This window comes from Amblyomma americanum, chromosome 9 (genome assembly GCF_052857255.1).
Source record: "Amblyomma americanum isolate KBUSLIRL-KWMA chromosome 9, ASM5285725v1, whole genome shotgun sequence".
NCBI lineage: Eukaryota > Metazoa > Arthropoda > Arachnida > Ixodida > Ixodidae > Amblyomma > Amblyomma americanum.
Window position 1 is genome coordinate 80,567,576 of NC_135505.1, and position 23,839 is coordinate 80,591,414.

Below are 23,839 nucleotides of genomic sequence, written 5' to 3' on the forward strand. Positions count from 1 at the left end.
CAAAAGGTGCTAAGAGGAACGTGCATGGGATGTTTCGCTTTTTTACGTGCCTGCGACCTCTATGGAGCTTTTGTGTCCCCAATGCTCACTTAACTCACCGTCGAGCGATAACCCGTGAGGCAGCCGTTACGATGGCGACGTGGGCGGTGGATTAGAACACCGATCTCGCACGACTAGGTTTTCCGCCCCTCTTGTTCCGTGTGTATGCGAGCCAGTGTGCGAGCGAAGCGGAAAAAATGAGAGAAAGGAAGACAAAATACAGTAAATCTCCTCCCATTCTTTGTCCTTGCCTTCACGAATGAAAAGGGCAGCGGAAGCCGCCGTCACGCGCTTGACTGCCCTATGTGGTCTAGAAATGCCAACAGGGCACTGACAGGCAGAACATTGTTTCTACTGATGGCTTGTGATGCGGATGCCATGTCTTCGCCTAGCGTACGCCTAATTTTTGCGTAACTTGTGGCTCAAGTGAGCCCGAAAGCTGAGTGCAGTTGGACCGCCTCAAGAGCACACTACAGAAAGCAGCGCCCTCTGGTTCAAAATATATTTGCGAAAAAGAATGCCGTCATGGATAAACTATTGACATATTGTGTTAAGCTTGCCCATTAAAAATTATGGAAATCAATTCTCATCCGTGTCGTATAGTGGTGACGGGAGTTGGAAATGCGATTTTATTCCCCAGTTAATATTTCTTTGAAAGATACAGTCATAGCTCTATCTGCGTTCATGTAATGATAGACGCACTAGAGGGTGCTTTGTCGACATGATTTGAAATGAATAATAAGCATATTTACAGTACTCTACGTGTTATGCGGTGCTGTTCGTTTTGCCGCAAAAATTTGTCGACACAACCAGTGCCCTCCGTGAAGTGTTTTCTAGTGCCTGGATTATGTCACTAGTCGGAGAAGCTTGCACTGCCGGCAACCGTCCCAACGGTAAAAAGGTTGCACTGGCCGCTGCCCTTTTCATCGACCTCAACTTGTAATCAACCGGTAAATGATTCTGAAGTCCCTGCTTACAGCGAGCACAGAAATGTATCTTTTTTTTTCGTTCCTTGAAAATGACAAAGAAATTGGGTAGCAAAGACAATCAGTGTCCCACAGTCCTCATGAAGAAAAAAGCATTCAAAATCCACCATGATTGAGCACAACGGAAGAAACAACCCGGACGAAGGATCTATCATTGTGCGTTTCATTCTTTCTTTCCTTCTTTCCCCTTTTGTCTTCCTACTCCTCCTTCGTCTTATTACTCTTCTTCTCTTGCTTATTCGTCTCGTTCTTTCTGTTCTCCTTTTTCGTCTTCTCCTTCATAGCAGAATAACGCCATAGAAAACCTGTCATTCGGAGTGCGCGCGCAGGCCAGGAAGCATCACGCGTGCGGTCGCATATGTTACGATGCAACGCGCCACCGGAAATGTATGCACAGACTCAGATGACTGACACCTCGCATCAATGCCATCGCGGTACAACACGCACTTCGCTTTTCCCGCCTCGCTCCTGTGTCGCACTGCAACGCGTCTCAAGTAGGCCTCGGTGCCTGTAACGCGAAGATCGGGTGTCACCGAGCGGATGCAAGGCGATGCGAAGCGGGAGCGAGTTGGCAGCGAAGGTGAAATTTGGTGATGCGAGTGGGGGCAACCTTGCGTAAGAAGGGCGTCACACCATCTCCACCCTAATGGACCGCTAGAAGTGTGCGTCAGTGAGGACTGCGGTTGAGTCGGAAGGACAAACGCCGAAGAGGCGTTGCGTTAAAAGAAATGAAATAAAACAAGGTACTTGGGGATTAAAGAGAGGCACGTGGTATTTATAACCTGCACCATGTGTAATCTGCCGCGTATCTCGTCTATCCAGCTTTATCGTGTTTAGCGCATATCATATTTGTTTTCTCGTTGTTGCACAGAGTCTGAATGTTCAGCCGTTGTAAATTATCAAGCGTCAATTATCATCTCGCGCCGCGCATTGCATTTTTTCGAGGTGTTCGTTTGACCAAGAATTTTCATGATAATGAATTTATTTTGACGCCTTCTTTTCACAATGCTTGCATACGACGTGTGGTGTATTTAGAACAAGTATAAAAGAAGCAAGTTGAGAAAAGGGCTTCCGCGCTTGAGGAAAGTTCAATAAAATGCTCAGAGCACATATAGCGTTTCCATCAGTAAAGAAAAGTAGAGGGAGCGAGATCTTTTGGGAGTTTTAAAATCAGACTTATTCCCCGCCCACCGCCTTGAAAACTGGTACGAATGAAAATAACGAAATGTGGGGTTATAGAATTGCAACGTGAATGTTGAATCGGTAGTTGAAAATCCACGAAAAGAAGTATGTAAGCTAAAGGCCACGATCTTTACTAGTTACATCGCATGAAAGGCCTTATGCCTGAAGAATTAAAAACCGGCTTGAAAAGGACTGATCAGAGGAGTGCGAACAGCACTTTTTCAAGTCCGAATTGAATACAAAAGGTGTAGCTTCGCTACAAAATCACGTGCTAATGGTGCAACTAAACATCGAATCGAATACGAATGGAGCAGTGTAAGTATCGAATAAAATGCGAATATGATATTCGTAGAAATGTTAACGGCTTGGGGCTTGCGAGCAAAAACAGAAAAGTGTGGGTTGTTGCGCTGTCGTATAGCGCCATAACACATAGAGTTATAGCAACAACTGCGGAAATAAATGACAAGAATTTCATCAGGCGGGCGCAGCACAGTCATGCGATACACACACGACTAACTTTTGCTGCCGGTGAATAAAGTATTACGAGATATCGGTAGCCGAAAGAGGCGAGATCTATAACCATGGTTTCTGAGATCGGGCATCGCCTCAGGGTTTGCTACAACCGCCTAAACCATGAAGTGGTGTCCAATCGTAAAGGTCAAATCTACGCCTCACAAAAAGTTCGTGCCGCGGCGGTGTTACTTCATGCCAAGTATTCGAAAAGTATTCCATAGCCTGAGAATATCTTAATAATAACTTTAAGCGTAGATTGTTTTGTCCTTTATTTGAATAGAATGGGAATATATTAAATTCGCTCTTCAAAAATCTCGAACACAGGCACACCTCTGCCTTTCACATATAGCAGTAAAAATCCTACTTAGCAGTATGAACGATTCCTTTCCTTCGTCTACTATTCTAGAGGGAAGACCAACGAACTTAGGGATCAAATGTAGACGGAGCGAGACCAAAAGCCGGAAGCCCTGATAATCTTCCGAGTAGTACACAAACCAAGCCAACACTCAACGGTCGAATATCGCGGCCACACCCTGACGTGGGTGGGTAACGCAGCAAAAAATAAAAACCAAAACGAGGACAGAGTAGCCCCCCACCTGCAGGCTGCGAATGATAGACGCCGAGCTTGTCGAAGCTCACAGCACCCGCAGCCTATCTTCCCCGCAATTTATCGCCAAAGGGAAAACTGCGAGTTTGTACCGTTTCATTCCTTGACACTCCGTCTTGGTTCATCGCTTCGCCGCCACGTTGCCAGTGGTGATCCGAACCGTTGATTTCACCGCGCATCGGATCAGAACATCGGATTTCGCTTCACGCACACGGAACGACTGCGTGTGGCAAATGCAGGCGTAGGTGATCGCATACGATACCAGGGCGCGCGGGTCCGCGTGCACCCCTATCGTTCTTCAATGTCATGCACCAGTTGAGGCGCATTTCAGACACGGTATATTTGAATAACTATGAAATACATAGCACTTGCTCATGTGTAAGGCACGGCATCATTGGCAGGAGAGACTATTAAACTCAGTACACCACCCTTCACTTTACGGGTGAATATCCTTTTCAATGTTTAGATTGGAAAGGACAATGCGCCGGTGGGAACAGAATAGCTTCCCAGAGGAATTAAGAAGGAGGCCGTGGTCTGCAGCTCTGGACTATTGTTCAAGCACACGCTCCAGATTGAGGAGTGGGTGTGCCGGTGCGGCAACTTATCGTCTACGCTGGCACAGACCAGACGCGAAGAGGCGAACGCAACGCAGTCAGTGCGCGTGTTTCGTAAGGCACGGGGTACTTAGTGGGCGCACTACCGCTTCCAGGTGCTTATGGATGCATGATAGGCAGTAAGCGAGTGTGATGCAAGTGCAAGCGGCGGCACAAAAACATTAGTGAACGCTCCTTGTGGTTTGTTTTTATGAGGAGGAACTACAATTATTCCACTACTGTATATCGTCTTTCCTTTACTTGGCGCCGCGAAGAGCTCTGAGGTTGGAGATTTGAGCGAATGGTTAGGTATCGCGTTGGCTGTCTCTTTAAATAGGGTGGCAGTGGTGTATTTGAGCGACAAAGATAAAAACTAAAAGAAAAATATCTCCGTGCTCTGATCTTGCGCTAATCAATCGCTAAAGAAACTCGTACCCTGAGAACAAGGGAATTGCTATCCACCTGTAGCGCAGTGAAAGCTGCAACAGCTGCAGCAAAAGAATAATTCGTAAAAAAATCTACAACCTTAAAAGTATGGGGTTATTTATCCCGTAAGATGACTTCTATGAAGCCGCTTCTTCAAGCTCTCCTTAAGTCTGTATCGGCTAGATTAAGATTTCCCAAAAGCTCGAATCAATTTGCCATCAGCGTCAACACGATATCTAACGGAAAAGCTGACCAACAAGCACAAAACGGGCAATTATTAACTGTTTGATAAAAAATACAGGCAAAGCTCGCAAAATCTTCGAGGGAGGAGCTATCTGGTCTTCAAAAGAACATAAACCACAGTTGCACTTGTGGTTAGCATCTTTGAGCTAATGCCTCCTAGTTTTACTGTTGTGCATTGTTGTGTACAACGAACCATGGGTACAAATATGGCGTTCAAAACACGTCCATGAATGCCATATTTGCCCCCAAGATTTCTTTCTGTGTCTAGGTGTGCTTCCGCGCGCGTTGACATGACACGCCAATTGCGGCGGTGCATACAGTGATGGTGCAAAACTCAAGATCAATCACTTGGTAGCGGGCACTCGAGTCGTCTTTCTCATTCCTTCCACCCGTGCTCCTTCCGCGCCAAGTTAACTTTAAACCTTATCAAACGCTTGAGCAATGTTGTCCTATAAGTACAGAAGTGGTACTTCTGATTATATAGTCTTCAGCTAGATAGAGGCTCGAAATGGCCTGAGACATTTCGACAGCTTCGCCAGCCAGCAGTAGTTGTATATGCGTTGCATCTGATTTGGTCGAAGCAATATAACATAATCAAAACGGAACACGATTGAGGCTGGGAGAACAAAAACGAAATGAGAGAACAGGTCTTAAGTTCAGTTGGACTCTCTGTACTCGTAAAATAAAGGACAACTTTAAGACGAATGAGAGATAGAATGAACACCTTTCGGGCAGGTAGTTTTCTGGCATAGTGTAAGTGTCCGTACTGTCAGTTTTTAAAAGCACAAATGTACTGTCGTAAGAGAAAACAACGAAACGATCTGAAGTGGTGTACCGGTACTTTGTTCTTTACGATTGTGTCGTAACAAAGATTCTTCATGCACCAGTACACCTTTTATTGAATATTTCTGAACAACTTCTACATGTGTGCCTGTCTTCATTTTGTGAACGAGATCCGCTTACGCTACAGTTACGGCAGAAACATGAAATCAGTTTAGACTGTGTTTTGTTACTTGAAAGTTTTTGTCGAAAACTAACTTCAACAGCAGATTCTCGTCTCGTAAATTTCCTTCGTTTTGAGGCATAGTACTTCTCAGTGCTTTTAGAAGAACGCGGAATCGTTTACCTAGTGCTGCGTATGTGTTGCCGTTTTTTTAAGGTAATTTACTATTCACACTTTTTAAAGGAGGTCCTTTTCCAGCGTTCCTTCTCTGAAGGGCGCACATCTTCGTGCACGTGTTCTGTTGTCTTTTGTTCAAGTAAACATTATTTTTGTTACCACTCTTCAGGGGTACATTAAAAGGATGTCCTAAAGGTTGGCACTGGGTGTCACGACATCGGCGAGGCGGAATCTCTGCGACCACTTTGCTCAACACAGGGCGACATTCCGCCACACTCGCTGTCCTTGCCACACAGTGGCAATACGGCGACCACGTGCGACCTTCACAGCCAAGACGAAAACATCCGAAATTGCAAAACGCCGCCTCCGTTTTCAATTTTCTAAACGCAACAGGAGCCGTAACATCCTACGGTGGGCGCTGTTAGTTAATGGTCTGGCGAAACGCCTCTGCCGCTTGTCGACGCAGTATCCTCGCTCTAAAAGAGGATGTGTAGTAAATTGAAAACCTTCTTGGCGGAGACAACACGTCCTACTGAGGCTTACCAGTACCTTGCGCGTGACACATGAGTTTGTTATGGTAGCGCTGCATCGTCAACAGCAGTCTAAAATGGACTAATCCAGGTATGAACATTCAGGTATACAAAACTCTGCTGTTTACATGCGAATAAAAATAACAAAAAATTTAAAAAACGGGAAAATTTGAATTTGCAGACTGGTGGCCCTAATACCACTCCTGTTGCCCCTTTCCCTTTCCATGCCGAAGCCGTGAAGGCGCTATGCGAATTTTCTAAAATATTATTTCGCTTTTTCTTACGTCAGAAAAGCTTATTGAGATCATGCAATGTCAAAGTGTTTCTCCGAGTGAACACTGAAGCCGTAATTAAGGAGGTTGATGAGGCTTTCCTAAGCATTATATTGTTTTCTGTTATTTCCCCGTTTCAAAAATTGTAATGCCCTGTCTTGGCTTGACAGTTCCCGCAAGAGACCATAGATAAAAAGTCAAATGGAAAATTTCAAAGGCTTCCACTGTCCTTGAGTGCTTTGAGACTTCGCTCAAACCGCTGGTTTCGAACTAAAGATCACTGCAAGCCAGTATTTATAGGGACCCTCATCTTTTCCATTGTCTTTTCACGGGTGTGGAAGTCTTTCTCAATATCCAAAGAGACTGGGAAGGGAAGTGGAGACGAGAAAAGCTGAAGAATGTGGGTTAAGGAGGTAGCGTGGTCGCTGAACGCAGCGGAAGCGGTGGCGCAAAGTTATAGGCTTCTTCGAAACCATTATGCCAGCGTATCTCCCAACACCTCGGGAGACGCTCACGGCAGTGCCTCTAACGCTGCAAAGCTCCCATCGACTTGGGCAATGATATTTCTTCTCACCCCGAGCGTTCGTTGACACCGCGATTTCGTGTTTATACGATTTTGACCGACAACTAGAGAGGGACGGAGCGTTCCGATGGTCGTGACACGAATTAATGTTTTGACGGGTTCCGTTCGAAGCGGAGCGCTTTCAGTAATGGCCTTTGTGGGATGCCACAAAAAAGACCTGCATTGTGAAGCAAATCCAGGATTGTTTACGCTTGGAGTACTGTAGCTCACTTTCTGGCATGCGCGAGTTTCAGATAAGGCTTTAGCAGTATTGTTTAAAAAATATTTTGCTCACAACGTGACACGTCTGTTCTGCCCAAGCGAATACAATTAAACACGTTAAAGTTAGCACCTTTTTCGAGCTAGTTTCCTTTGTGAATTTTGGCTATTTTGTGTTGCAGTGAAGCCAAAACAATACAAAGAACGAGGTAGAAATATTAGACATGCCGCTGGAGCGCAGAGCCGCTGCAGGAAGGGAACAAATGAAACACATCTCAGAGGTTCTTCATCGATAAGTGCGCGCGATATCACTCCTGTTGTCAGAGGTCGTGATTGTAATGACTCCGCTAAGTAGGTACATATGCACGGAATAACCCATATCTGTGTTGTTTTAAATGTTTCCTTCCCCTTGATGACGCAAGGCGGCAGTGTCATAACGAAATATCAAGTCTGTTCTCACTACACAGCAGCGTTTGATCGCCACGGGTGGCCAGCAGTCTAGCGATGAAAATTGGCTCTGAATACGAAGAGAGCGCACAGTTGGAGAGCGCCTACCAAGAATAGCTGGCGTCTTCTTCGGAAACATCCCGTCATGCGTCAGTCACTGTGACGCGCCTAAAATCTTTCCTTTCGCCCTCCGCTCCAAGTACAAGCTGAAAGGTAAAATATATACGAATAGCGCATCAAACGGCGTATAAATTGATTTTCTTTTGCGCCGAGCAGCAGTGCACGGCTAGTTGACCTTGATTTCCTGGCAAGCCGGTGTCTCAAAGGCGAATTCAATGCCGAACGCGTTAGCCTTCCTTCGAACAAAACGAGCGTCTACAAGTGCGCGATGCAATCGCTCCTCATTCATAGCTTTTCTGTGAGCGGTCTTTTTACCACGCCAAGGCTGAAATGGGCAGCGAATCGTCCTGAGCAAGAATACAAAACGAGAGATCGTTATCGGCTATATAGCCTAACCATGCCACAATCGTTTATTTTACTTTAAGTTGAAAGAATAGCTTGTGTTACCGCTAGAAACCAAGAATGGTACCATGAAAACCAGCTATTAGGGAGTCTTAGCATGTCGTTATGGAGCCACCGCCGAGATCGAACTAGAAGCTCGTTCCGGACGCAAACTGCGGGTAAGCTCGCATCACGTGATACGCATGACTGCTTTCTTGCTTGGCGCAGCAGAAACGGTGTGGTTAGGTAGCGCTTTGAGGCGGTGCCTAAATTTGATGTCCGCAAGTTTAAGTGTGGCAGTAAAAATTTTATGCATCAATATCTTGTTGCGGTAATGAGATATAACATCCACAAACTACTCACGGTATATGAGAGACGCTTTAGTAGATGGATCTTGATTAATTTACCTCGTTTGGATGCGTGAAATCAGTTTCACACGATAGTGAAACTTGATACATAGGTGAAACAAGAGCATTCAGAGAATTGGCTGCAACTTTAAAGGGATTCAGCAGAGTCATATTAACAGAGCGCTCTATTAAGCATGCGTACTTCTATTGTAATCTGGCGAGAGTGCTGCGGGCTGAAAATTCTGTTTCTTAGCTAGTCGAACAATGGCCTATTATTGACGGCCGTTCTGGAACAGTTTTTCCTAAACATGGCTCTACATAGACACACTTTGTTTCACAAGTTAACTTGTAAAACCAACCAGCCCAGCAACATACCTTACTCTGGAAGTGTTGCAGTTGACATGGCAGATGCGATCTTTGAGGCAGTGTGTGTCTAAGCGAGCACTGTCGTACCAAATTCGTTGATAATTTCTACCACGATTGCCATGAGATGTCATGTGCGAAGACAATGCAATGGTAACTATGTTAACTAAGCCCCTTAAGAAATATACGTTCTCAAAGAGCCCCTCTCAACGACTTCTAATTAACATAAATCACCGCGCCCAAGCAGACCGACTGGCCAGAGTGCAGAAATGTTATGTTCGCAAATGGCGTTCCAATCTTTGTCGACACCGCTGCTTTTACGAGACCACTGATAATCATGCGACCTGATTACGTCACATAAATTTAGGGTGCAAAGCACGATAATCTTATTCATGCTGCTAATATTTCACGAGTGTCTTATAATGACCATGTTACTGTGCGAGCTAGTTAGCTTTAGGCTGATAGCCAGGTACGTATTGAACATTAAACGTGTCTGTTTAATGAAATGAAGAAACTATCCTTTTTCTTACCACTTATGAATGAACAAGGGTTTACTTCTGCTTTAGCCTTATATAGCATGCTTAGGGAGAGCGCCTGTTTTATTTATGGAGAAAAAAATTGTAGGGGTTTGCTGTTGTTAAACCAAGTAGGCTTGCCAAAGCAGGTGTTCTTGCTTCGATAGGAGAGGACCCTAAATATTCGCCTTAAGCATATGAAGCAATGTCTTTAGTGGATTAATTATTGCTCATAAATGCAGAATTTGTACTTTTCCACTTAACATATATGCCGGGAGTCCTCATAGATCCCCAGCGCAGTGGCGCAGCGGTTAAGAGATGCGCCACTGCACTGGCAGGTGGCTGTTCCTAACACAGCCACCCGTAGGGATTGTGCGAACCATGTTGCTCTACCCGAGCGAACATACCACAGTTACTACCCGAGCTTACCCGACTCTGGTACTGGTTGTTAGGCAACGGCACAAGATACTACGGTGAGCATACGTGTGCATATACGGTGTCAAGATTCTCGGTCGGTGTTGGTGACCACCCAAGCAGCACAGGTAATCGGCCTGTTATTGAGAATATATTGCCAAAGGCTGGTCCTACAAAGGACCAGTGTTAAAGTAAGTGTTAAAGTATTGATTTCCGATATTGGGCCAATTGCCTGTGCTGCTTGGGCGTACAAGTGCTTTTGCACTTAAACTGAAAGCAAAAGCCGCACCGAAGTATAATACAGAGCGCTTTTGTGCCAAATAACCAACAATGTCTCGAACCAGCGATTGCTGCAAATCTTGCGTGCATTGTTTCTGTTACGACCGCAGGTCGTAAAGGAACGGAGCCTGAGATGAAAAAAAACAGCGCAGGTAATAGCGTGGTGTGGTCGTCCTTGCGCAGCTATAGCCTGTGCCGCGCAGGGACATCTCTGCGTGCTCGCAAACGTGCTAAGTGCGGGGCGTTACCGCAGTGAGGCACCAAACACCACTGTTGCCTCTGTAAGACATGCCTTCTCTTCACCTTGACGGGTTAACAAGGACTTCTCTGTCGCCAAGAGGCGACGCAACACGGCACCCGAGAAAAGCAGGAAACGCTGCGATTCTAAGAAAAAAAAAAGCGCGCCAGCAAAAAGAAAACGCAAAAGGAAGCCTTCCATATCTGACGCCTCTAGTTCTATCTCGCAGGACCTGATGATTCCTCGCGAGCGTCGCTTGCGAAAGGTAGAAAACACTGTAATTGGGCGTGGCCCGCTGCGAAAAAGGATGCGCAGAAAGTCGTTAAGGTCGCGTAGAAAGAAAGCAGGGATGACGTTGAAGGAAAAGAGAATATCAACAAACTTTGACGACTTTTCGTGATGGAAGTTTCTGCAGGCCTTCAAGTTGCATAACACCGGATGCTCTATCCTGCCATTCTTGATTCGCGGTTCATTCCCGCAACTTAATTTTTACTCTTTTGCGGAACGCAAGGATAGCCTTGCAAAGAGTCTTCGCACTTCTGGCTTCTTTAGTAGACTGACGTTATGATGCAACCAAAGAGAAGCGCTGATGAATAAAGAGAAGGCGATGATTAGCATGTGACGTATGCGCGCACGCGTCGGAAACCTGAAGGCGTAAAGCAGTTATCAGCTAATACTACGTAAGCCTCTCCAAGGACGAGTACAGAGACGTTCGTGAGCTGCAGATGCGATGAATTTGCAACAGCCCGGCTACGGACGTGGACTGGAGGAGTAACGAGCCCGAAAAAAATAAAAAAACAAAAACGGTTCCTCGACGATATGACTTGCTTGACCACTAAAGCTCGCTGTGGGGCAATTCCTTAAGGCCGTAGAATTCAAGCGCTGCATATAAAGCCGAAAAAAAGAAGTTAAGCAAGGGAAACAAAAGAGACTGCCGAGGCGGTAGATCAACTCGCCCGAACGAAGGGGGGGAGTGGTAGGAGAGGGAAAGAGCGAAGGAGAGAAGGTGGCTTTTGTCTTATGGCACTGATTCAAAATATTGCGCCTTCCGTGCGATACCGCACTTCGGCATTAGAGGTGGACAAATAAAAGCTCCAAACTGGTGTGACTCGAAGCCACAGCGAGTGTACGTGATTGGAGCTGAAAAGTGGAAAAAGGCACGCAACTGCTCTGGCGCAAGTCGATGCAAATTTTTGTCGGAGATAACGGCGTCGGTACAGAATTTTCCGCGACAAGTTGCTCGTTCCACCTTTCGTTCTGCAGGTGACAATGGAGCCACGTGTCAAGTCTAGCGCGCAGTTATTGCAGCTTCAATGGGCTCATACGCTATCGCCTGCAAAGATCTGTCGGCTTTATTTTGTTTTTTTTCTTCCTGCTATCCTTCTGTCGTCATCCGTGGCGGGCAGACGGGGCAATGCGCAGCGCAGCTAAGTACGAGGGTCACAGAGCTGAACCCTTGTTCATCTTGGCAAGTGGAGGGTATCTGCGATCGTGTGCAGGCTCTACGGTCTGCCAAAAACGCCTCGTAATGATCGATATCAACTCGAATCAAGCTCTTCACAATACCATGGAATGTATGCTGGGAGATGCAAAGGGCTAAGTAAAGGTGCTCTGTACTTAAGAAAGCACCATACCTTCTGTACCAAATGCGCGAAAAAATTTCGAACACTGAAGCCTTCTCAGTAATATTATGAAAGCACCTGAGCCTGCTACCTTAAAATAAGCTTTTCCTCAAAGAGGAAACTATCCGGCCTGTGTGCTTTCATAACCTCTAAGAGAGTACTTCTGATATTCTCCTCTTTACAACATTGCGCAGCTGCGCTGCCCTCCATTTGAATATGTGGCCTGATTCAAGTGTGCAGGCAGTTTTATGGTTGACGGCATGTTTTAAAGAGCCATGTCACGTAAGCGCGTGATCATTTTAAATAAAGAAAATGCTTGCTTGGCGTTAATACGCAAACACTTTCAAACATGCAAAAACTTTCAAAGCAAACACTTTGCCTGGTAAATAATAGGAATAACATTGCTTATGATTTTATTATGATTTTTGTTATATGCACGATGCTGTACATAACCAAGCATCCTGTTACCCCCGTCCTTTTTCTTTAGCGCTCTTTTCCCGTTGTATTTGCAGGGTTTCTTGGTATGCAACATATAAGACTATGATGGTCTTATCTACTGTAGACACTCAGATGCCTTCGCCACCAAAACGCTTCCACTGTGGTGACCTGATCAACGACGGCACCAATTTTACCTCTAGCACTTAATAATTATGCTCTCCGCGACTCAGACACGTAATTTTTTTTTTCTCTGGGAGAAATATCTTCAGTGCGAACAAAGCTGGGGGCTTTCCCTTCCGGAGGGGAAACACCCGTAGCCGACGCCCTGCACCGGAAACTGCACGTGGAGAGTAGTGACCCAACACATCAATTAGGCCTTCCTGAATTCGGGTCATAAGAAAAAGCCCGCATCTCATTGTTTAACCCCGCACATGCGGCAATGTAGTCTCGAATTTGTCGTTGCTCGACGTCCAGTCACATAATTCTACGAAGACCGGCGACCAAAGCCTGGCATCGAAGGTGACCCGCAGAAGCCGCTGTGCCTCGGGGCATAGCTTCAATCGATGCATTACACCCGAAGCAAGTTCTCGGCGTGGGTGAGCAGGAAATGGGAAAAGCCACTGAGTGTGGGGTCCAGACAGGCAAAGCCGAATCGTGCTGAGCTTGCTTGCTTTAGCAGTTATTCCGGCTTCGTTTTAATGTTGCTGCTCCAGCCACATATACCGAAGGTGGCGTGAGGCGGGCACCTTAGAAGTCAGGAACTTTAGAAATCAGCGCGCGAGTACTTCCATCTCTGCCCCGCGTGTTTAAGAGCTGCCGCTGCAGCGTGTGCTGTTAAAAACATAAATATTACCTAAGCGCTCTATATTAAAGTTTCAGTTTAAGATGCGGCTGCGGCGAGGGTGCAGCTGCTCAAATTAGGGCCCACAAATTAGTTCTCCGCGTCTGTAGAGGCGATGCTGACTGAATTTGCTGCATTTTGGAGTAGAAAATGAAAAATAGAAGAACAACAGTCACGCACGTTAAAATCTGGCTAAAGCACTGATGAGCTTTCGTTCTGGCGCAAGGCATAAACTGGTAGGCTAAAAAGGAGCAAAGAAAACAAAGCGAAAACCAAAATTAAGTTCATTCAGTAAATGTCAACAATTAGCAAAATTCAGTCATATCGCCAGAAGGCCGTTTCAATGATGTTAAGCTCTCGAATTCGTATTATTCATCACTAAACCATATATGCTTTTTGTTCAAATAATCTTTCAACGTTTTGAAGTGCTGTAATTCTCATCTATTTCTTCAAATGACCAAGGAGCATCAATATAAATGCTGTTTGTTCAGCCGCTTTAGTTTGTACCATATCTGAATATTAAAAAAATGGCAATATTTGGCGCTCCCCAGGTTGCGGAAACTGCAAGTAGCTCGTTACATTACGACATGAACCGCTCCCAAATGGACATCCAACTTACTTCACTCCTTCCCTTTCTCTTTCCTGGAGTGTGCACAACCTAAGTTGCGTCCTTCCGGCTGACCTCTCCGTCTTCCTGTTAATACGTCCTTTTTACTCCGTGTCTCTCTTGCTCATAACTACTTCATATACGCAGGCGCAAAGGCCGACTGTACAACTATAGGTCACGTGGTATAAAAGAGTGCACTAGGGTAATTTTGCGCACTTCTGATTCTTTTAAGTGAAGGGAATGCCACTATATGCAACGACGATATTAGTTTCGCCCCTAACCTAATGCGGCCGGCATGGCCGAGCTCAAGCCATAGTGCCCACAATAATATCAGCGCAGCTACTGAGTCATCGCGGTGAGCGGCGGTACGGTAATGAAAGCATCGCTGCATGCATTATAAATTTTAACATCATAACGGTATTCGTGGCCAATATAAAGGTGCCACTTCACCCCTGCGTTTGACGTTGCTTATCCGAAGGCTCTGCGTAACTTCATGCTTATAATAGCGCGACACCTTAGACTTTGCACCTAGGCAACCCACACAGAAGGCTCAAACTTACAAGGAACATGAGATCATTTAAGATCAACGTGAATTCATGTGTTGTCCACTAAAGAGACAATCATTTAGGATGTTTATATGTGTGCATGGGTTTCAATTGATCCAAGTGGTATGAATGTGCCCAGTGCGCTTCCTGCATTACGTTTTTGCATAATCCTTGTTGTTTAAGTGAAATCTGAGACATGAACCAAATCTGCCTACATCGTTTTGTTTCGCCATGACACGCCTCCCATGTCGCACCCACTTCGCACTGCCTGCATAGAAAAGAACCCTGAAATTCACGGAAGCAACGTTCACGGCCGCTCCGAAACTTAGCTCCTGCGAGTCGGTGTAGGGAGCATTTTAGCGTCCTCAGCCTGCACTGCCTAAGGCGTCGTGCACCAAAAGCGATATTTAGCCGTGTTCCGGCCTTCTCACGTCGGAATGCAAGCGATAACGACCGGACGAGGTATGGCTTAGGAATGCTGAGGAGTTACGATTGACGAACAGTTCGTCCCTTGAGCTGTCTTAGGCTGCTGCGCAAACCGTTGTTTAGACCTTCGACACCTCTGTAATCACTTGTATGTTGGCATGCGCGCTCGGAGGTTAGTTCGTGCTTAGGAATGTGCATGAAGGCACGGTAGCCCCAGTGAAAGGAAGCAAGAGCCTCTGAATTTAGCTCTATGGAAGGAAACAACCAATTTTCTGTATGTATGTGCAGTTCTAAATAAAGAGAAAAAAGCCGCCGCGGTGGCTGAGTGGTTACGGCGCTCGGCTGCTGGCCCGAAAGACGCGGGTTCGATCCCGGCCGCGGCGGTCGAATTTCGATGGAGGCGAAATTCTAGAGGCCCGTGTACTGTGCGATGTCAGTGCACGTTAAAGAACCCCGCGTGGTCGAAGTTCCCGGAGCCCTTGACTATGGCATCTCTCATAGCCTGAGTCGCTTTGGGACGTTAAACCCCCATTAACTAAAGCAAACCAAACCATAAACCAAATAAAGAGAAAAGAAAGCGCATGAAGAAAACGCATGAGATGAGTGGCAATCGAATGCGGCATAGGAAAGATTTACCATGCATGAAAGAAACGCAAGCAAGGACTGCCGTCTAGAAAACAAAAACTTAAAAAAATAGAATACACCATGCATGCGCTGCTTGTGACGAAGTGCCCTTGAGCAAAAAACGAAACCATCTGTCAAGCGGTGCAAGTCCCGTTCGACTTCCTCGGATGCCCGTTCCAAAACAGGATCGCGCATCAAAGACGATCCGTTTTTCCATGCACTCCGGTTGTGCGGTCAACTCCGCCCCAAAACCGCTTTCCCTTCATACTTCCCTTTCCCCTTCTGGAAGCGTGTATCACCGACTGGCCCCTTTCGCTGCTTTGTTGAGTGTATACTTTCCCTTTCCGCTGCCTACCCGTAGCACACGCCGGCACTGCCCGCTAGCGACGCGTGACTGCAGGGGCTCGCATATCGCACGCACGATTCACTCCTGTCAGGACCCTACGTGCAAACAAAAACACTTTGCCGGGACACGTGTGTTCTATACGTGTGCAGCGTGGCCCTGTCCGCGCTCGAAACGTTTCCATTCCCGGCCCTTGCAGGAGCTTACTGGCGCCCACTGCTGTTCTACAGCTGTGATACACATACGCGCCCTGTCATTTTTGCTCGCGCATAATACCGCAGCGGGCGCGTCTTGTCACGAGGTTCGACGTCGAGTGTTGTGTGTCTTTCTCTTGTTTGAGAATGTAGTCGCCGGGAGACGTCTTGGCGGGGTCCTATCCAAACAGAACGAACACGTTCTGAAGAACCCCGCTGTGGGGGTAAGAAGAGAGCGCACAATGCCAATTGTTTGAACCGGAATGACGTTGCAAACAAGCGGTCAATTTTGCACGAGTCCGAATTGATTTTTCCTTTTGTCCACCTGCGTTGATGCTGTGTGCTGGTAGGCAGCAATGAAGGGCGCACCTACATGATCTGCGTGCAAGGTGGTGATTGTCCTGTAGTCGCCGTTGCGTCATCTTGCTTGTGGGGTGGGTCCTGTCTGCCCTTATATTCTTGTTCTTAGAATATATAGGATCTAAACCTTAAACCTCTTGGTGGCGTTGGGGCACAGCAAAACAATAGTCGAGAAAGAGCAAGACGGAAACACGGGGAAGCAGTGTTCAGCAATTAAAACGTCTGCACTCAACCACACTCAAGCTTCACTGAAACTAGTTGCAAACAGTTGCACTACACTGAACGAATACTCACAACCATGCAGACTGAACACCGCTACAGTCAAGGAATTTTTAAACAGCGGCTTGTCCTGCGTCCTCTACCCTTGTCCGCATGTGGAAGGACTGCATGCAGGCAACTTGGGTGCTCCCTTCCTCCGGACGGCGACCTTTGCAAGGTTCGCATTCGTTGCATGCCCGTGAAAATATACGTCGTGAGTGTACTGTCGTCTGATGCTACGTTTGTGGGCGTTTTAGTTAGCCCCCGCGGTGGTTAAGTGGCTATGGTGTCCGGCAGCTGGGCTTACAGATGCGGGCTCGGTCCCGGCTGCGGCGGTCTGATTTTGGTGGAGGAAAAATGCAGAGGCCCGTGAAAAATGCGAAGCCAGTGTACTGCCGTCAGCACGCTTAACAAGAACTCTCGATTGCACGTCCTTCACTGATATTATAGCCCATGAGTACTGGGCGCTGAGCCCGAGACCATGCTGCACGGTGTGCTTGCGGCGGTTGGAGCAAACTCGTGCTCTGTTTCCACCCTAGTATTGCCTCAGACCCCGCGGCCGACGCCCAGCGGCGCTAATGTCATTAGAAGACACGAGCTCGAGCGGTCGTGTCAAGCGTGCTGACGGCGGTACTTTGATCCACTCCAGGGGCTGGAATTAACCGCAGCCCCATACTTCGGCGTCTCTCATAGCCCTGACCGCTTTGGAACCTCGAAAGCAAATAAAACCATGCACTTTTTCGGTGTTTTTAATGCTGTAGGAATTTCAGGCTGGCGAAAAGCTTTTATTTCGCAAGAAAAAAGTGCCCTGATTTTTATGGCTCAAATCTCTACGCCGATGGTTCTGCTGGGGAAAGCTAGGAGCGTTTCTGTTCTTCCTAAGGTCTTGTTTTCACAAGAACTCAAGCTACATAATACGTAGTGAGACTATGTCCTCATTGAAGTTGACATCCAAGCATTCTATTGTTAGTTGAGTAAAACAGAAAGCTAAGCTTTGCTTCAAATTATCTTGTATTCCAGGCAAACCAAAAAGGTACTCCTTGAAGCCCTCGATTTGTTCTTTGATACAGACGAGGACACATGCAGCTCATTCTCACTACAACAGCATGTTCGAGTCCCTGACTCTGCTGAAGGTAGCCAGAATGAGTGTTTCTCTGCCGTAGGGCCGAATTAACAGGTATGTGTTGATAACGAGTAAAAACATCAGCAATAAAAGACAGCAAGGTCAGGACATGACTGGCACAGGACAAACGAAGGAAGATGCATTAGGCGTCTCGGGTGCCTTCCTCAGCTTGTTTGTTTAAGGCGGCTACTATCCATCTATACGCTCTTACACGTAGAAGTTGTGTGTACGTGCCAGCCTTGGGACCAGGACAGCCACAACTTCCCGGAGGAGAAAACTACCCGTGGGAATCTTAATTTTAGGCCGCTGTCTTGACACGGAGAGCTATTAGCGGCATCACCGAGACCACCAGCAGGCATGCCATTCATGCCATCGTCTGTGTCAACGCGTGCCAAAAACAGGACCCTCACTAATCAATTAACCGAAAGTAATGGACTAAAAATGGTAGACACGAGGAATCAATGAAATGAGCCAAGTTTTCCAGAACTTCTCCCGCGTTGTTTCGTTCTTGCCCCTACACCCCAATGTCTGCGCCATTATAAGAAGATATGTCGGCTGAAGCCCTTAGAAGCCAACCAACGCTTCTGCTCAAGGCAGCCTTCGGCACGTCGCCACGCAACTGCTGAGCATGCAGCGTCGATACTCAACCAATTTCTGCGTTTTTCCTCTCTGCGATCAGGCCATACACCGTTCCACTCCACGTTTTCATTCCAACGCGCATTGCATCCAAGGCCGTCCCCAAGAGGCTCGACATTGAATCTGCGCCTCGTATCTGCACGGCAGATCTTCTCGCCACGTGTTTAGCGATGCTTTGGCTGCCTACCTGCTCGTGCCAAGAGAAAAAAGCGGCGACAGTTATATTTCCTTTCTTTCTCGCGCCGTCTTCGTCCATCCCCGCCGAAGCCGCGAGGTCTTTATCCCCGAAGGCGTGGCGGTGGTGGCGTAGGCAAGTCGTGTCCAGAACTGGTCCAATCCGGATGCGTGCGGTTTCCGTTGTGAACCGTTAATGTTTTCCGCAGCGTTTCTCCTGAGCACTCCGCGAGACCGGTTGCCCGTTTTTGCGCGCGCGTAAATGAATACCCGCGCGCGAGGAACGACCTTCCAAGAGGACGGCACAGAGTCTTGGCACCTGTGAAGAGGCCGAATGGGGGAATTTCTTCCCTATATACGCCCACTATTAAGGCTTAGTGCCTGGACCGACGTCGTCACAGCGCGACAAAATCTCCGAATGGCGGAATTTTGTTGGCAGCTAAGAGCCAAGTATTTACTGCTCGCGTGCCGAGGTTTTCATTCGGATCAATGATGTAAGAAATAAAGAATTTCTCAATGCTCATCAAAGACAAAAACATGAGGACAACTGAAGTTTTGAAAATTGTTTATGGAAAACTGGTCTTTTTTTTTGCGCCAGAAAGGTGAGACGTTTTGTACAGTGGATGTCTTCGAAATGTTTTCCGCCACAGTCAGTTCATTAGCATGTATTGAAAAGGCTGTTTTGAGACGTCTTTGCTTTCGCCTCCATCGAAATGTCGGCGCGGGTGGAATTCGACCCACAGACCTGGTGCACAGTGGACGAAGGCCATGCTCATTGGCTCTTTATGGCAGTCAGCTCGGCAGGTATTAGTCTGTTTTAACGGCTTTTGACCTCAATAGGGTACGGCTCATTACAGAGCGTCGCCGTAAGTTACCGCAAACGATGTCTTTTCGAGAAACAAAAACAATGTTTCGAAATCTTAGATACCGCGATCTAAAAAACTGCAGACTCATCTTTGTCTACGCATGCGTCTAATTTGTTTCGCTTATTGGGACAAATATAAAGAGCAGTGGCAAGAACCCGACTGGACAAGGTACTGCAGCAATATTCCCAAGGTAACGGCTGTGGGTCAGCGCGTCGACCTTAGTGAACGCACTGTCGTTTATATAAATTCTTCGCCAGCCATAAAACGTGCATTCTGGTGAGTCAAGGCCAAAAAAAAGATATGTTTGCACGCAAGCCTAGTACAGTCGCTCCTTACTGCAGTGGTCGGCGGTGATCATCGACGTGGAGTTAACCAAATTTACGAGCTTTGGATATGTTCCAACAAAGGTTTACTGCAAAACACGTAGGAGGCTATTGGGACATCTGCGTCCTGTCGGCTTTTCCACTGGCCACAACACGTGGCTGTAAAGATCACGGCAACAGATATTTTGTGAAGAGCCGATCGGATAGAAGGTTCGTACGGAAAGTTGCATCATGTTTTTTTCTCTGAGTGCGATTAGCTAGTTATCACTTCGATCACCGATATTGCGAGCCACAGGTAATCGAAGTGTTTTTAGTATTGAAGCAACCTGCGCGCGGATTACTCTGCCATAGCGAGTGCTGAGAAGGCCTGCGCAATTTTACGACCCCTCTTTAAGGCACGCCCCTAATGTTCTTGCAGGCTTCCCGAGAGAGACGACTTGTGCACGGTGAACGAGGTAGTTTAAATTCGTTTTTGTACAGCAAGCACAGATATTGCCAATTACGAAGATTACCGATTTATTGGCGAAAGGCCGCGTGCGTATGGTTTCACGTTATAATCGGACTGATGACCCTTCTCTTGCCTTTGTGAAGAACAGCACTGGCTCCTTTTGTGCGTCACGAATTGGCTGGATTTGGACATACCAAACGATTCCCAAGTAACACAGAAATTTTTTGAAAGATAAATTCCCGGTTTAGGCAGCGCAGAAACGTAAGGTGTTTCACCTGCATCTTTCCGGCAAAACTTGCCGCCGAGGAAGATGAATATTAACCGCTCGTTGCCAACGAAATGAAATGACTACATTCAAGTAAGAAACCCTTAAGCAACGTATTTGTATTATATAAGACGACAAACAAACAAAATCTGAAATCTCTATGCAGATGAAGGCTGTTCAAGCCCGGACCTCTACGCCCACTTTTGCTTAAGAAAAAATCATAATGCTTATTAAAAGGACACCAGCAGCTGCCTTTATTGCCGACGGAGAATGATATCTGTGGATTTGCTCAAATTTCTTCACTCTCTTTAGAATAGTTTTTATTCGTTATCGTTTCCTAAGAATATGTATATAATTTTTCATACTTCTCAAACTCCATGAGTAGTTGCCTTTCCTCAGAGCTCAATACAAGCTTGGATTGCGGCAGTCAACGCCCAGACACAAAGGCAAAAAATATTTAGGAGCTAGGGCTTGCCTTTGGGCTTTTGTGCCTTAATTAGGGCCAACGTAAGAGCAACTGCTTTTTATGATTTGCGCTTTTCATTTGCACAGAGAGACACACGCGGTGCACCTGGTGCTGCGGGTCTCCTTTGAGCATGAATATGAAAAATGTATTCAGGAGATGTCAGTTTAATCACATTCATTTGTTTTGCAGTAAAATTATTCTTATGGAAACAAAGAACAAATAATTTCGTTGATTTGTATGTTTTCACAGTTGCTGAGACAATTTTTACACATAGTGTAAAAACAAAACTGTGTTGCACACTCGTATAGTGAATAAAGCTGGATCTTTCATGGTCTTCACTTTCTACACGATGCCACATGAAACGCTGTATTTTCTCAAAGAATTTGATGAGCATTACGATGGAGATGGCGATGTCGACGCAGTAGCAATCGCATTAATATTGGCGTACCGTACTTTCGATGTTTACCACACTTGTCCTTTTCATTTTCATGGCTAGTGCAATTTGGCCGCTATCAGCGCGACAACTTCCGAAGTCGGCTTTCACGCGTGCGCGTTATTTTTTCTAAGCGAGACAACAAGCGTGACGCGCAGGGAGCTCTCCAGACTCGGAGTCGGCCTTGTCGAACATCCTTGCCAGCTGCCGGGCCGCCGGCAAGGGCATCGTTCCGAGCCGCCGTACTGCCGCTGGAAGAAGGGGGGTGGGGGGTGGGGGGGGGGGGGGGGGCTGCCACCGTTGCCAGAACTTTGTTCCGCCCGCCCGCCAAAACACGTTCGTTGAACCGCGCTCCAAGGCGAGCGGCAGGCAGGTAGGGACGCGCGAAGCGGCGTCGTTAACACCATTACCTGACAATGGAGCGTTTCTGCGAACGCGAGTTTTGCCGCGGTGATGCAAGCGAGCACAATCGCGCTCCTGTCGTAAGAGCGGGCAAAATCGCCGTTCGTTTTACACAACCCGCGCCCCAACAAGGTTCTTGTGCACTTTTGATAATGCGTCTGCTGACGAGCCTGAAGTTAAATGATTGGGCAAGAATAAAAGGAGGCAGAGAACGATGCAAGGAGCGGTAGATTGTTGTGTCTTCGTCACGATTGCGGGAACAATCAAAATAAAAGTCTACTATGACGGGCGCATTTGATCGACTCAGCGGTCAAAGACACTTGAGACAATGTATCAGGAGTTGTTACTTTAAAACGATGTAATGTATGACTTCCAAATAGAGCGCACTTTTGTGTGAAGCCTTTCCCGCTTCTCTTGACAGATGGATGTATGAAAAATGTGATGCATTATTGTATAGCATAGACCTATATGAGAATAAAAGCTGACCTAATGGTATTTCCAGCTTCCAGCGCCCTGTCGGAATCATTAGAGGAACGAAACTTGCACACTGTTTGCACAATATGGAGGACACTTGGTCATGCTTTCATTATCTTCCAAGAAATCAAAATTCAAAGATGTGATGATACGCGCTTCATCTCTGAGAATCATTCTGAAGATTAAGAGGAAGCTGTTTATAAGCAGGAGTGTATAACTCGTTTCAAATTTTCATTACATATTCAATTCAGCTCATGAGTTACCTCCCAAGAACTTGCACTGACCAGTTTGAATCCTTCAAATCGCTTACTGCGCAAAGTGCGCCTGGTCTTGCCCCCAATTATAAATTGTAAACATACTTGTCGGGCAACCACGAAAGGTTTTTAGAGAACTTAAGTTCATGAACGCTGCAGGCTTCTGAAGGGGTCCACGCCTGCAAAGTGCTTTCTACAAAAAGCTGATGCGTTAAACGTCTTGAGGTTACTTGTAATTAAAATTATTTTTCTTCTTTCTCTAGTTTTCGCCAAGTTTTCCACACTCTTCCTTCACAAAGACTCTAAAGAAGAACAGTCGACAGATGTCTGTCTGGTTGGCCCCAGTCGGTTGTGTGGCTGGTATATGCGTGCTGTCATCATTTATCGACAGAGCTATACTTCGTCTTTAACAGCGTAAACCTGATTTAATTGGGGGCACAAATTTTCCTGAGTGTGGCAGGGATATTTTAGAGGACAATTCTTCAAACGGCAGCCTATGTGTGAAAAAGTGTGCGATTTCTCAAAACTTGCCCTGTCGCCTTCGCGCAGGCCTTTTGGGTACATTCGTTAAGTCATTGAATGAAGTACCACTTCGAAACGAGCAGTAAACTTCTTAACTGCAACGGAATGCACAGCATCCCGCTGCTATCTATTCCTCCAAACGGCCGCGGCGCTATTCGCTGGTAACTTTGGGCAAGCGTTTATGTCTTCGTGTTTTTTGATTGCTTTCGCGATCGAAATACCGATTGTCTACACTCAGTGTTCAGGATCGAATACATTACTATATGCGACAATATCGCCCGGCTTCGCCCGTCCCAACCACCGCCCGCCCTTTCTAGCTCTCGCAATGTTTTCCCTCTCGCCGCGTCGGTTGGAAAAAATAGTCACACCAAAAAATCTTAAGCGGGTTTGTTTGCAGTTCACGGACTAATACATTGCTTTCCTGAAGTAAAAAGTTAGCTATGTAATCGCAGCTCAGTGCCTCTTGCCAAAGGCTCCGCACGTGTACGGTTGGTAAACGATGAGTTCATGAAAAAAATCTAAACCCGATCACGTACACTACTCGCGGCGATTATTCAAGCCCGTTTAAGCGAACCACTTCTGCTGATGTATTCATTGTGCGCAAGGCTTCCTCCACGATATTGTTTACTTGTCCATGTCTGCACCCTCCCGGCCAGACGTCATTCCGTCACACTCTCAATTTTACGATGGGTTCATAATTGCTACTGATATGAAGGCTGGGTAGGATAACCTTGATTTATCGATTTCACAAAAAAAAAAATTGAAGAGAAATATTCACTTGATCTTGCAAGAAGAGACG

At 46.5% G+C, this 23,839-nt stretch overlaps 1 protein-coding gene across 2 annotated transcripts in view; it reads right to left on the reverse strand.

Moving 5' to 3' along the window:
* LOC144105488 (prestin-like) overlaps window positions 1-23,839 on the reverse strand; it is a 200,800-nt gene that overhangs the window by 173,742 nt on the left and 3,219 nt on the right. The gene's annotated exons all lie outside the window — the stretch shown is intronic.